This window comes from Thalassophryne amazonica, chromosome 12 (genome assembly GCF_902500255.1).
Source record: "Thalassophryne amazonica chromosome 12, fThaAma1.1, whole genome shotgun sequence".
Lineage (NCBI taxonomy): Eukaryota > Metazoa > Chordata > Actinopteri > Batrachoidiformes > Batrachoididae > Thalassophryne > Thalassophryne amazonica.
This window is the reverse complement of record NC_047114.1, coordinates 33,531,449-33,544,293: the sequence shown is the minus strand read 5'-3', so window position 1 is coordinate 33,544,293 and position 12,845 is coordinate 33,531,449.

Genomic DNA, 12,845 nt, shown 5'->3' with positions numbered 1-12,845 from the left:
ATGAATTTGTCTAATCTATTATTGAATAACTTTTCTAATAATTTGGAAAATTGTGGAAGCAAAGAAACAGGTCTATAATTTGTGAAGTGGTGTCTATCCCCAGTCTTATACAGCGGCACAACCTTAGCTATTTTCATTTGATTGGGAAATTTACCGGTTTGAAATGATAAGTTACAGATGTATGTTAATGGTTCTACAATCCATTCAATGACCTGTTTTACCACCACCATATCAATTTCATTTAAATCGGTAGATGTTTTATATTTACAATTATTCACAATGTCTATAATTTCATTTCCATCCACTGCTGTGAGGAACATTGAACAGGGATTTCTTTCTATGAGATTATTATCCCAATCCTCAGGTTGGGAATCGGGAATTTTTTCTGCCAAGCTTGGTCCAATATTTACAAAAAACTTATTAAAACCGTTGACTACCTCATCCTTATTTTCCTTCTTGACATTATTATCAATGAAATACTGAGGGTAACTCTGTTTTTTATTACCATTTTTGATAATGCTATTTAATATATCCCATATTCCTTTAATATTGTTTTTGTTATTATATAATATGTTACTATAATATTCCTTCCTACATACCCGTATAATATTAGTTAATCTATTTTTGTATTTCTTATATCTATTTTCTGCCTCTTTAGTCTTTAGTTTTATGAATTCTCTATACAGTGTATTTTTCTTATTACATGCATTTCGTAACCCTTTCGTCATCCATGGTCGAGCTTGGATTTTTGTTTTCTGTAGTCTTGTTTAATTGGACAATTTTTATCATATAATGATGTAAATATTTGTAAAAAAGTTTCATATGCACTATCAACATCACTTTCACTGTATACCTTTTCCCAGTTTTGCTCCTGTAAATCCTTCTTTAGTGTGTTCATGTTTTCCTCTGTCCGCACTCGCCTGTATTTTATTTTCTCCTCTGGCTGATTCCGCCGATGGTTTCTATTATAAACGATGAAAACTGGTAGATGATCACTAATGTCATTGATTAATAATCCACTCACAGTGTTATTCTCAATATCATTGCTGAATATATTATCAATTAAGGTAGCACTATGGGATGTAATTCTGCTTGGCCTGGTGATTTTTGGATATAAACTCATACTGTACATTATACTGATAAATTCATCTGTTATTTTATGCTTATTTGGATTGAGCAGATCAATATTTAAGTCACCACAAATGAACACAGTTTTTTGATTAGTTTTTGAGAACATTTTTCCCATACAGTCAGTGAATGTTTCAATACTAGATCCTGGTGCTCTATATATACAGCTGACTAATACATTTTTGCTTTTTTCTTCACATATTTCAATAGTTATACATTCTAATAAGTTATCAATCACAGTTGTCATATTGTCTACTATTTTATAATCCATGTTCTTATCCACATACACAGCCACTCCTCCTCCACTCTTATTTTTTCTGTTTACACAATTAAATTCATATCCATCCAGTTCAAAATCCATTCCTTTATCTTCATTGATCCATGTTTCTGATATAGCAATTATGTTAAATATTTTTTTAAACTGACTTAAATATTCTTTAATGTTGTTAAAGTTTGCATATAGACTTCTGCTGTTGAAATGGATTATTGATAATTTGTTATCCGTTTTAATGATCCGATTAAACTGTTCATCTGTATAATAGCAACAACTGTCATTGATATTTGAGAAGAAATTATTGTCCGGGTCTATATCGTGCTCCAAGTCCAGTACATTGTGGTCTGTGTATTTAAATGTTCTCAGTTCTACTTTTCCATGATCAGCAATCCTTTGAGTTATATCCTTCTTGTCTCCAGATGTAGATGAATAGGTAGTAGATGAATAGGTTCCTCTGGTCTGTGTCATGGTGTTGTGATGTGTTTGTGTCCTCATACCTTATTGGTCATATCTGTCCAGATCCTCGCTTTAAGAAACACTATTGTTCATATTTGTCCAGATCCTCGCTTTAAGAAACACTATTGTTCATATTTGTCCAGCTCCTCGATGTTCCTTATTGCCATGACTTTTGCTTGTTCTGGTGATCCGTTCAGTTTGATGAATATTTTACAGTTTGAAGTCCATGTGTGCTGGATTTTTCCCTGTTTCTTCAAGAAGCGTGCTTTCCTGGCGATGTCGGCATTCCGTTTGGTGAGATGTTCATTGATGAATACGTTTGTCCCTTTCAGTTTTCTTCCTTGTTTTAACAGTGCTGTTTTGTGTTTTCTGTTGATGAATCTCATGATGACGGTTCGTTTATCACCGTCATTTCTCCGGGGCAGAGGGTGGCACGCTTCAATGTTATTTAAATCCATTTCTATACCTTTAGATAGGAGGAAATCAGCAACCTGTTTTTCCACAGAGCTGACCTCCTGTTCACTGGGCTCCCCTCCGCTCTCATCTGTTACCGCCCGTGCGTAGGACCGTGGTTTGATGTGAAGACCTGTGATGATGACGTCGTTAATTCTGGTGTACTGCTCCAATTCAGCCACTCTATTTTCCAGCTGCACCAGATGCCGGTCTTTCTCGGCATTCTGGAGCCGTAATGCCTTCACCTCCTCCACCAGATCCATGATTGATTTCTGTTGCTGCTTCACAACAGAAATCTCCTCTGATAAAAAGTCCAGAGATTTTTTAATATCGTCACCTTCCTCCGCTGTCAGAACCTTCTTAGGCCCCATGGTCGGCTTATGAGCAGCTTGTCGATCGCCGATGTTAACAGCCTGCGTTGTTTGTCACCGGGATGGATCTGCACTTCGCTGGTGCCGCGCGGCCTCGGTGTTTCCGCGCTGATGGATGCGCGGTGGCTGCACGAGGCCTCGGGGAAGCGGCACTCGTGACGCGCGGTTCTAATGACGCAGCGCGCGGCCTCAGTGAATTCACCACGTTGGGCCTCGGACGTTGTTGCTGTCCAGTCGCGGGGCTAAGTTGCCGGTTGAGGTGGTATTCCCACTGTCCGGGTTGGCAAACACCGGCGTGGCAGATGGCAACTACAAACACCACCTCTGAAAACTCAGGTACAAACTTTTTGCAGCTCACTCTGACGACACGCAGCTCTGACTGACTGTGACTGACTAAGCATGATACATGGTCCAAACTATTCCCTTTTAAAACCCTGTTAATTAATAATTTGCATCACTTTTTTACCAAAATTGGAGCAACTTTAACTTTTGACCCCTGTAGAAACTGAAACTGACCTTTGTCACCATTCTTGCTGCTTTTACCTCGTAACTCCATAACATTCAGTTCCAGATTGCCCAAACTATACCTTTTTGGAATCTTTATGATCAGGCAAATAATGTGATTTATTTTTCAATATGATTGGAGCATCTTTTAATTTTGACCCCTGTGAAATTCTTCAATTGACCCCTACTTGACCGCTGATTAAAAATCCAAGTGGCCAATCATTTTTTTCAAAAGAGGAATGTCTAAGGATTATTTGTGCCGAATTTGATGGTTGTATCACCTTTTGCAAGATTCCACACTAAATATTATCTTATCTGCTGCACTATACAATCACATCTTGATTGGATCATTTCAGCTCCATTGTGATGTTGTACACAGACAATATATCAAAAACTGTCACTGTCCAAATACTCATGGATATGACTGTGTGCACTGAGTAAGGATTTTTAAAATCTTCTAGGACTATAATAAATAAACTCAGAAGTTTCTGCTCATATACAGAGCTACTAACCCGTCTGTTTTTTACACTTTCACCACTGTGTGGTTTGAATCTGCAGTCATACAGGAAAAGAACACACTTCCAGGAAATGTCAAGACCACTGATCTGGTTAGGACTGCAGAAATGATAGTAGCACTCCCCCTGCCGTCTCTCCAGGACCTGTGCACTTCCAGGGTCAGGAGGTCAGTAAGTAAAATCAGGGCTCACACCCTGAACACAATGTGTTTGAAGAGCTCAAACAAAGCTACAACCACAGGCCGTAGGAGCAGCTTTGTCCTCCAGGCTGTCTCCAAAAGTCAGAGGACACAACCTTTAGTTTACTCTGATGCGTTATTCCCAGTGATGTGCACAGTTCTGCTAATAAAGAGCAAAACTACCTTAAGTGGATTAGATTTTCAGATAACTTTGAAAACCATGAGCAGGCTAATTAGCTTCTGCTAAATTAACTAGTTCCATTAACTTGAGCTAACTTGGCTATCTTTTAAAATCATTTTTAACCAACAAAAATGTTTGTAAACTGTAAAATCATCCGTTTGTCGCTATTGGAGCTAATAAACAATACTGACCCCACGTCAAGGCAATAAGTGTCATCCTGATGAGACCAGACAAGCAGGAGGTCAAGGTGGAGTAAATGCAGTGATTATTAAAATTATTTTCATGTGTATTTCTAATTTTCCTTTTTATACTTTCTGTACTGTGACTAAACTGTTGAATGGAAACTGCTGTTGAATTTCATTTGTTCACTGAATTATTTATGTACATTTTGATTATTGGCATTTTAAAGGTTTTTGGGGAACCTTTGTGTTTACACTCCCAATATATTAATATATCATCACTTTAGGTTTACACCAATTAAATAAATAAATAAAACCAAGCCAAAGTTACATTTAAATTAAAAAAGTTAGCAGTAGCTATAGCTAAATGTTATAGCTGTTTAGTGTAGCGCATGGCCTCGCTTTGCCGTAATAATAAATACAGGAATGCTTTCTCAACAAAAACCTGAGGTTTTGAGCTGAGAACAAAGACAGCCTTTCATTCCTAACTGTGAAAATTCTTGGGGCCACCTGGCTATCTCCTGAACACTCCCTGGCCTCTTTACATCACAACAAAACTGAGTCACAGTTCTTCAAAGCTTTCTCTGAAATCTTTATCAGTGAAGTTTTGGTCAATGTGAATTACATGACATAATTGCTTCACGTCAGAATCTGAACTTCCCCAGGCCAGGAGAAACCACCTTTGTTTGGCCTCATGCCAAGGCCAGAAACTCTCAAGACATGCCACAGGATCTCTTCCATGATGAAATGTGGCCATACGCTTTGAGCCTTGGCAACCAGCTATTACCTCTAGGTCTAAGTGAAGAAAAGGAGACCTTTGTTTAAATAGGAATGCAAGAGACCAGTATTTTATGTTATGCACATATAAAATTCTAATGTTTGTGTTGATTCTTCTTCTTCTTCTTCTTTGTCTTTCGGCTGTTTCCATTAGGGGTCGCCACAGCAGATCAATCGTTTCCATCTCACCCTGTCCTCTGTATCTTCCTCTGTCACACCAACCACCTGCATGTCCTCTCTCAGCACATCCATGAACCTCCTCTTTGGTCTCCCTCCTCCTGCCTGGTGGCTCCATCCTCAGCATCCTTCTCCCTATATACCCTGGGTCCCTCCTCTGCACATGTCCAAACCATCTCAATCTCGCCTCTCTGACTTTGTCTCCAAACCGTCCCACCTGAGCTGTCCCTCTGATATGTTCATTCCTAATCTTGTCCATTCTTGTCACTCCCAAAGAGAATCTCAACATCTTCAGCTCTGCCACCTCCAGCTCTGCCTCCTGTCTTTTTGTTAGTGCCACTGTCTCTAAACCATACAACATAGCTGGTCTCACTACTGTTTTGTAAACTTTCCCCTTCACTCTTGCTGACAAAATGCTTTGCATATAATCACTTCATTTAAATGATATGTGTTACTTGTAACTGATGTGTGTTTAAATGTGATCTTTCTGCATTATCAAATTGTTGTTGGTGAAATATTCTGTTTTAAACTAGTGGAGGGTTTCAGTAACTATCAATAATGTGTATCCATTCGAGTGTCTTAGAACAAATAGTATGCCAAAATAATGGTTTAATAGTCGAATCATTTAACACACAGTCTAACATGAAGTTTTCTGTAAAATTACACACCCTAAATGGGCGGAGTTTAATGACATAAATCCCCTTTAAAAAGTTAAAACAGAGTTTCTTCTGTAACTCGAAAGGCCCTTCTGCCTGCCTTCTTCTGCCCCTCCTCTCTCTCTTCCTTTCTTCAAACGCTTAACTTTATTTTTGGGTCAACAAGGCCCCATGCTAGTCTAGCTAAGCTACCACGTGGCTTCATTAGTTTCATTTTTTGATAACTTTTAACAAATAGCCTGATGTTTTTAAGGTTCATCAAGTCTTTCAAATTTTTAAGAGAACTTCTGAGCTGAACTTTTCAAAATAGTGAATTTACAGAAAAGCGACTTTCCTTTTCTGTACTTTACAACGCTGCTCTTAAAGTTTTAATTTTTTTTTTCTAAATTCACAGATATTTAATCTGGCTCCAACAAAATTTTTTTAAAGCTACCAGAACCCATTTTCAACAAACATCTTCCACCTCTGGGGTCCAGCAAGCTGATGGACATCAGCCATCCTGTCGGTAAAACCAGCCGACGCTGAAGCCTTGGGATCACTGGGGAGACTGCTGGTTCAACCCTTGACCGAAGTGAGCTCACGCTGCAAAGAGCCTAATACATCAACGACGGACTGACGGTTCATCCAAACCATCTCTTCAATGGATCAGCTAAGTGAGCCAGTTAAAGTTTCCAGAAAAAGGGTTTTGTTGTCAATGGATGCAAAGTGGCTTCTTTTTAAACATTCATATTCATTTCATTTGTTTAATAATTTTTTTAAATAATAATTTACTTCAAATTTCATCACTATGTGGCATGAGCGAGCAATATAGCACTCAGGTTGGAGGTCTGGTATTAACAGATTAACAAAGTTGCTGACAACGCCACCTAGGACAGGCCTAGGACCCTGCACAAGGCAGACAGGTTTGTTTTTACCTTTTTTTAATTAAGGGGAGCAGAGACAAAAAGGGTTAACTATAAAAAAGATATCCTTTATTTATTTCCAACCTTAATTTGTTCAAATCACCCCCATTTAAAACATTAAAAACACATTATAAGTGAAAAAGTAGTAAACCCAAAATAAACTCAATAAAATTCACAAAACACACATCCACACACAAAAAAAAGAAACATGCAAATAAACCAAACACCAGTATGTTACAGTTAACACATTAAATCCTTAGGGTGATAGTAAGAAAAAAAAACACACACACACACACACACTCAAAATAAATTACAGGTCTGGAATAAAGCCAGTACGCGATATTTTATTTTTTTTTCTGCCCACATCTGGCTTTAAAACCCTTACAACGTCCATGCAAAATTTAAATTATTACCGGACTGTTAATAGAATCCAGTTTGGTCATCCAATATCCAGAAGAGCAGCAGCAGGAGTAGTTACGCAAAGCGTGGCCAGCATCTGAATTATTGAGCCGATGCAGCTGTCCCCAGCAGCCACCGCGGGAGGTGCAGCCTGGTCCCGCTGTGATGTAGACACCACATTAGCAGACCAAAATAATTTGTAATTGTTTATAAAAGGCAGAAACCAGCAACTCACCAGTAAGAAGACGCACCGGTCTGCTCAAGACCCCAGTGGAGGCGCACTCTCAGCCCCCAGACTTCTTCTTCTTCTTTGTCTTTCGGCTGTTTCCATTAGGGGTCGCCACAGCAGATCAATCGTTTCCATCTCACCCTGTCCTCTGTATCTTCCTCTGTCACACCAACCACCTGCATGTCCTCTCTCAGCACATCCATGAACCTCCTCTTTGGTCTCCCTCTTCTCCTCCTGCCTGGTGGCTCCATCCTCAGCATCCTTCTCCCTATATACCCTGGGTCCCTCCTCTGCACATGTCCAAACCATCTCAATCTCGCCTCTCTGACTTTGTCTCCAAACCGTCCCACCTGAGCTGTCCCTTTGATATGTTCATTCCTAATCTTGTCCATTCTTGTCACTCCCAAAGAGAATCTCAACATCTTCAGCTCTGCCACCTCCAGCTCTGCCTCCTGTCTTTTTGTTAGTGCCACTGTCTCTAAACCATACAACATAGCTGGTCTCACTACTGTTTTGTAAACTTTCCCCTTCACTCTTGCTGATATTCTTCGGTTACAAATCACTCCTGCCACCTTTCTCCACCCACTCCACCCTGCCTGCACTCTCTTCTTCACCTCTCTACCACACTCTCCATTACTTTGAACAGTTGACCCCAAATATTTAAACTCATCTACTTTCACCACTTCTACTCCTTGTAACTGCACTATTCCACTGGGCTCCCTCTCATTCACACACATGTACTCAGTCTTGCTTCTACTGACTTTCATTCCCCTTCTCTCCAAAGCATATCTCCACCTCTCCAGACTAGACTCAACTTGCTCTCTACTCTCACTACAGATCACAATGTCATCTGCAAACATCATAGTCCATGGGGACTCCTGTCTGATCTCATCTGTCAACCTGTCCATCACCACTCACAGCTGATCCTTGGTGTAATCCCACCTCCACCTTGAATGAGTCTGTCATTCCGACTGCGCAACTCACCGCTGTCACACTATTCTTGTACATGTCCTGCACTACCCTAACATACTTCTCTGCCACTCCAGACTTCCTCATACAATGCCACAACTCTTCTCTTGGCACCCTATCATAAGCTTTTTCTAAGTCCACAAACACACAATGTAACTCTTTCTGTCCTTCTCTGTACGTTTCCAACAGTATTCTCAGAGAAAACATTGCATCTGTAGTGCTCTTTCTCGGCATGAAACCATATTGCTGCTCACAGATCTTCACCTGTTTTCTAAGCCTAGCTTCTACTACGCTTTTCCTAACCTGCTGCACATCCTTTCCAGCTCTGTCCCTTTGTCTGGCCAATCGGTACAAGTCCTTTTCTCCTTCCTTACTATTCAACTTCTTGTACAGTTCGCAATATGCCTTTTCCTTTGCTTTTGCCACTTCTCTTCTCGCCTTACGCCGCATCTCCTTGTACTCCTGTCTACTTTCTTCATCTCGCCAACTATCCCAAAACTTTTTCGCTAACCTCTTTCTCCTTATGCATTCCTGGACCTCTTCATTCCACCACCAAGTCTCCTTGTCTTCCTTCCACTGTCCAGATGTCATACCCAGTACTGCCCTAGCTGTCTCCCTCACCACATCTGCAGTACTTTTCCAGTTGTCCAAAATTGCTTCCCCTCCAACTAGTGCTTCTCTCACCTGCTCGCTAAAGTTCACACAACAGTCTTCCTCCTTCAGCTTCCACCATCTGATCCTTTGTTGAGCTCTCACTCTCTTCTTCTTTACCTCTAAAGTCATCCTACAAACAACCATCCTATGCTGTCTAGTGACACTCTCTCCTGCTACCACCTTACAGTCTGTGATTTATTTTAGCTTGCATCTCCTACAAAGAATGTAGTCCACCTGTGTGCACCTTCCTCCACTCTTATATGTTACCCTGTGCTCCTCCCTTTTCTTAAAGTAGGTATTCACCACAGCCATTTCCATCCTTTTTGCAAAATCAACTACCATCTGTCCTTCCCCATTCCTATCCTTGATACCATATCTACCCATTACTTCCTCATCACCTCTGTTCCCTTCACCAACATGCCCATTGAAGTCTGCTCCTATCACCACTCTTTCATGCTTGGGCACACTCTCCACCACCTCATCTAACACACTCCAGAAATCTTCTTTCTCCTTCATCTCACAACCTACCTGTGGGGCATATGCACTGATGATATTCATCATCACCCCTTCAATTTCCAACTTCACACTCATCACCCTGTCAGACACTCGCTTAACCTCCAACACACTTTTAACATACTCTTCCTTTAAAATGACCCCAACACCATTTCTCTTCCTGTCCTCACCATGGTACAACAACTTGTACCCACCGCCGATGCTCCTGCTCTTACTTCCCTTCCACTTGGTCTCTTGCACACACAATATGTCTACCTTTCTCCTCTCCATCATATCAGCCAGCTCTCTCCCTTTACCAGTCATACTACCAACATTCAAAGTCCCCACTCTCATTTCCACCCTTCTAGTTTTCTTCTTCTCCCGCTGTTCGTGGCAGCGTTTTCCTCCTCTTCTTCATCGTCTTCGCCCAGCAGTAGCCCAATTTCCACTGGCACCCTGTTGGGCAATAGCACCGGTGGCAGACGTTGTTAACCCGGGCCGCGACCGATCCGGTATGGGAATTCGATTCTGAGTCTGCATAGTTGGGTTGGCTTGTTTTACGCCGGATGCCCTTCCTGACGCAACCCTCCTCATTTATCCGGGCTTGGGACCGGCACTCAGAATGTACTGGCTGCACACCCCATGTGGCTGCTCTCCCAGCCCCCAGACGTGTGTAAAAGCACACAAAGCACCACACTATAAGGAAAAAACGGCATTATAGGATGACGAACGACAACTAAATGGGCCAAAAAGGTGAAGCCGGCCGCTTACCCCAAATCAGACACTGGTGGCCCAAACGCCCGCGAACAGCGGCATCTATTAGCCGCAGTGGCGCTCGGAGTAAAGCAACACTCCAAGCCACTAATATTGAGCCACACAAAGCTCCAGAGAGGAAAAAATGATGAACGCATGCAGTCACCACAGCGTATAAAGCCACTCCAACGCTGCCTCGCGGGAGAGACCAGGAAGAAAAAGAAGATCGGTGCCACAAAATAGCTCTGAATTTATATCCCCGGCTCCCAACAAACACAATCAGAACCCAGGTGCATGCAGAAACACAATCAAACCAGGTGCGCACAAACAAGAACTTCCAGACACAGGTAGGGGAGGACATGTATACTCCACACGGCCACAACTAAATTATAATCAGATTTATTTACTTAAAGTCTTTAAGCTTTATCTCACTTCTTTCTTTCAACGTCTCATGAGAAAGCAAATTGTGTCCATAATTGAACTTATTTAATCACTGTCCACTCAAAAATGCCAGTAAACTGTTCATTTCATGTGTATTTGTAAATAAAATGTAAATATTTCTGCTATGGTTTATTTTGTGTTCAGAAGGAAACCCTTGTTCAATCGTATCATAGAATTGACTTTCAGACCCGAGACTGATTAAATAAATTGAGACTGATTGATTAATTTGAAACTGATTAACTGAGACTGATTAATTAATGGTTGTTTAAATTAAAGTACCTATGCTTTAAATAGGTGGTGCCCTGAGGTAATTAGATATTATTCTAATTAAATAATTATTAACTGCACTACTGCAGGTTTCTATCCCTGGAATCCACAGTGTGAAGAGGATGAACATCTACAACTCCCCTTGAATGGGGCACCAGTCCAATGCAGGTTACTTCCCCAGCCAAGGCCAGTACCCATTTACAGCTTGGGTGGATTGGGATAATGCAGATGAAATGTCTTGTTCAAGGACATAAGACAGGTAGTGTGACTGTGAATCAAACCCAGGTCGACATACAGCAACTTGTGGAGAAGCTGAGGTCTCTGTGGGTGGACACAGACACCTGCAACTGGATCTTGAACTTTCTGACAAAGAAGCAGCAGAGAGTCAGAGGTGGCAATCATGCCTCAAGCTCCATCTTGGTGAGCACAGGTTGACACAAGGGATGCGCACTGAACCCCCTGCTCTTTACACTACTGACCCACAACTGTGCTGCCAGTATCAACAGCAATTGCAGCAATCACATCATCAACAGTAGTGGATCTCTTCACCAAAGGCAATGAGACAGCCTACAGGATGGAGGTAGAGCAGCTGGCAAAGTGATACAACAAATACAACCTCTTGTTGAGTGTCAATGAGACCAAGGAAATGGTAATAGAGTTCAGGAAGGCCCACACTGAGCACTACTCCCCAATGAGCATAGATTTCAAGGTTGTCAAGCGGGTCAACACCATTACGTTCCTGGGTGTACACCTGGCAGGAGACCAGAATATGGCTAGGGATGACAAATGATTGGTTCTTCGACTGGTGGAGCAGAAGCTGATGGTGGAGTGGGTGAAGTGCTAGATGCGGGTGGTGAAGGTAGGCCAATGGCTACTTGACCAGTAAATGAGGACAGCTGTGTGAGTTGGGTTGTAATATCTGTGGCCAGGGTTTGTTGATCTGTTAAAGCGGCTAGCTGCTGTTGGTCTTGTCCCAGTAAGGCTCCCTGCAAGCTGAGAACCTTACGAAGCGAGTCTGCTCCTGCTGAGTCCATTTGTGGCCAGAAACTCCTGTTAAGGCTGAAACCCAAGAAAGTAATTAGGACCCAATTTGCAGTGAACAGACAGAATTGAACAATTTATTGTCAAATGAATAGTGAATAGTGTTAGTCACTGAAGCAGGCACTGGAGGGCGGAGATGTCTGCTGGTGCTAATGGTAAGGGTAGCTGTTCAAAAGTCAGAGGGTTGGTAAAAGTAGTTCAAGAAATGAGGTGACCGGACTAGGCGGCCACGACGGAGATGACGGTCAGCAGGTGATTTGAGGAAGATAAGAATATAAAGTTATCCAGAGCTAGGAACCGAGGAGTCAGAGGAATACAAAGAACACAAACTGAGGAGAACCTTCCAGAAGGACAACCATCTCTGCAGCAATCCATCAATCAGGCCTGTATGGTAGAGTGACCAGACAGAAGCCACTCCTCAGTAAAAGCCACATGGCAGCCCGGCTGGAGTTTGCCAAAAGGCACCTGAAGGACTCTAAGACCATGAGAAACAAAATTCTCTGGTGTGATGAGACAAAAATTGAACTCTTTAGCGTGAATGCCAGGTGTCAAGTTTGGAAGAAACCAGGAAACCACCAAAAAGGGAGCTGGGCCAGGATCTCCGGGGCCCACTGGCAGCTAAGAAGACATGGGACAGGCAGCCGTACAGCTGATTTAAAAAAAAAAAAAAAAAAAAAAGTCACCCAGAAGATGACCATGCGGCAGGTAAGGGACATACCAAACACTTGAAGGGTTGTACTGCCTCCTTAGTTTGGTATTTCCCACAGGTTTTTCCAACCCAGTGTCCTTCACAGGGACAGTCTTCCAAGACCCTCCACCGTTGGCTAATCATCTTCCTCTTCAGCAGC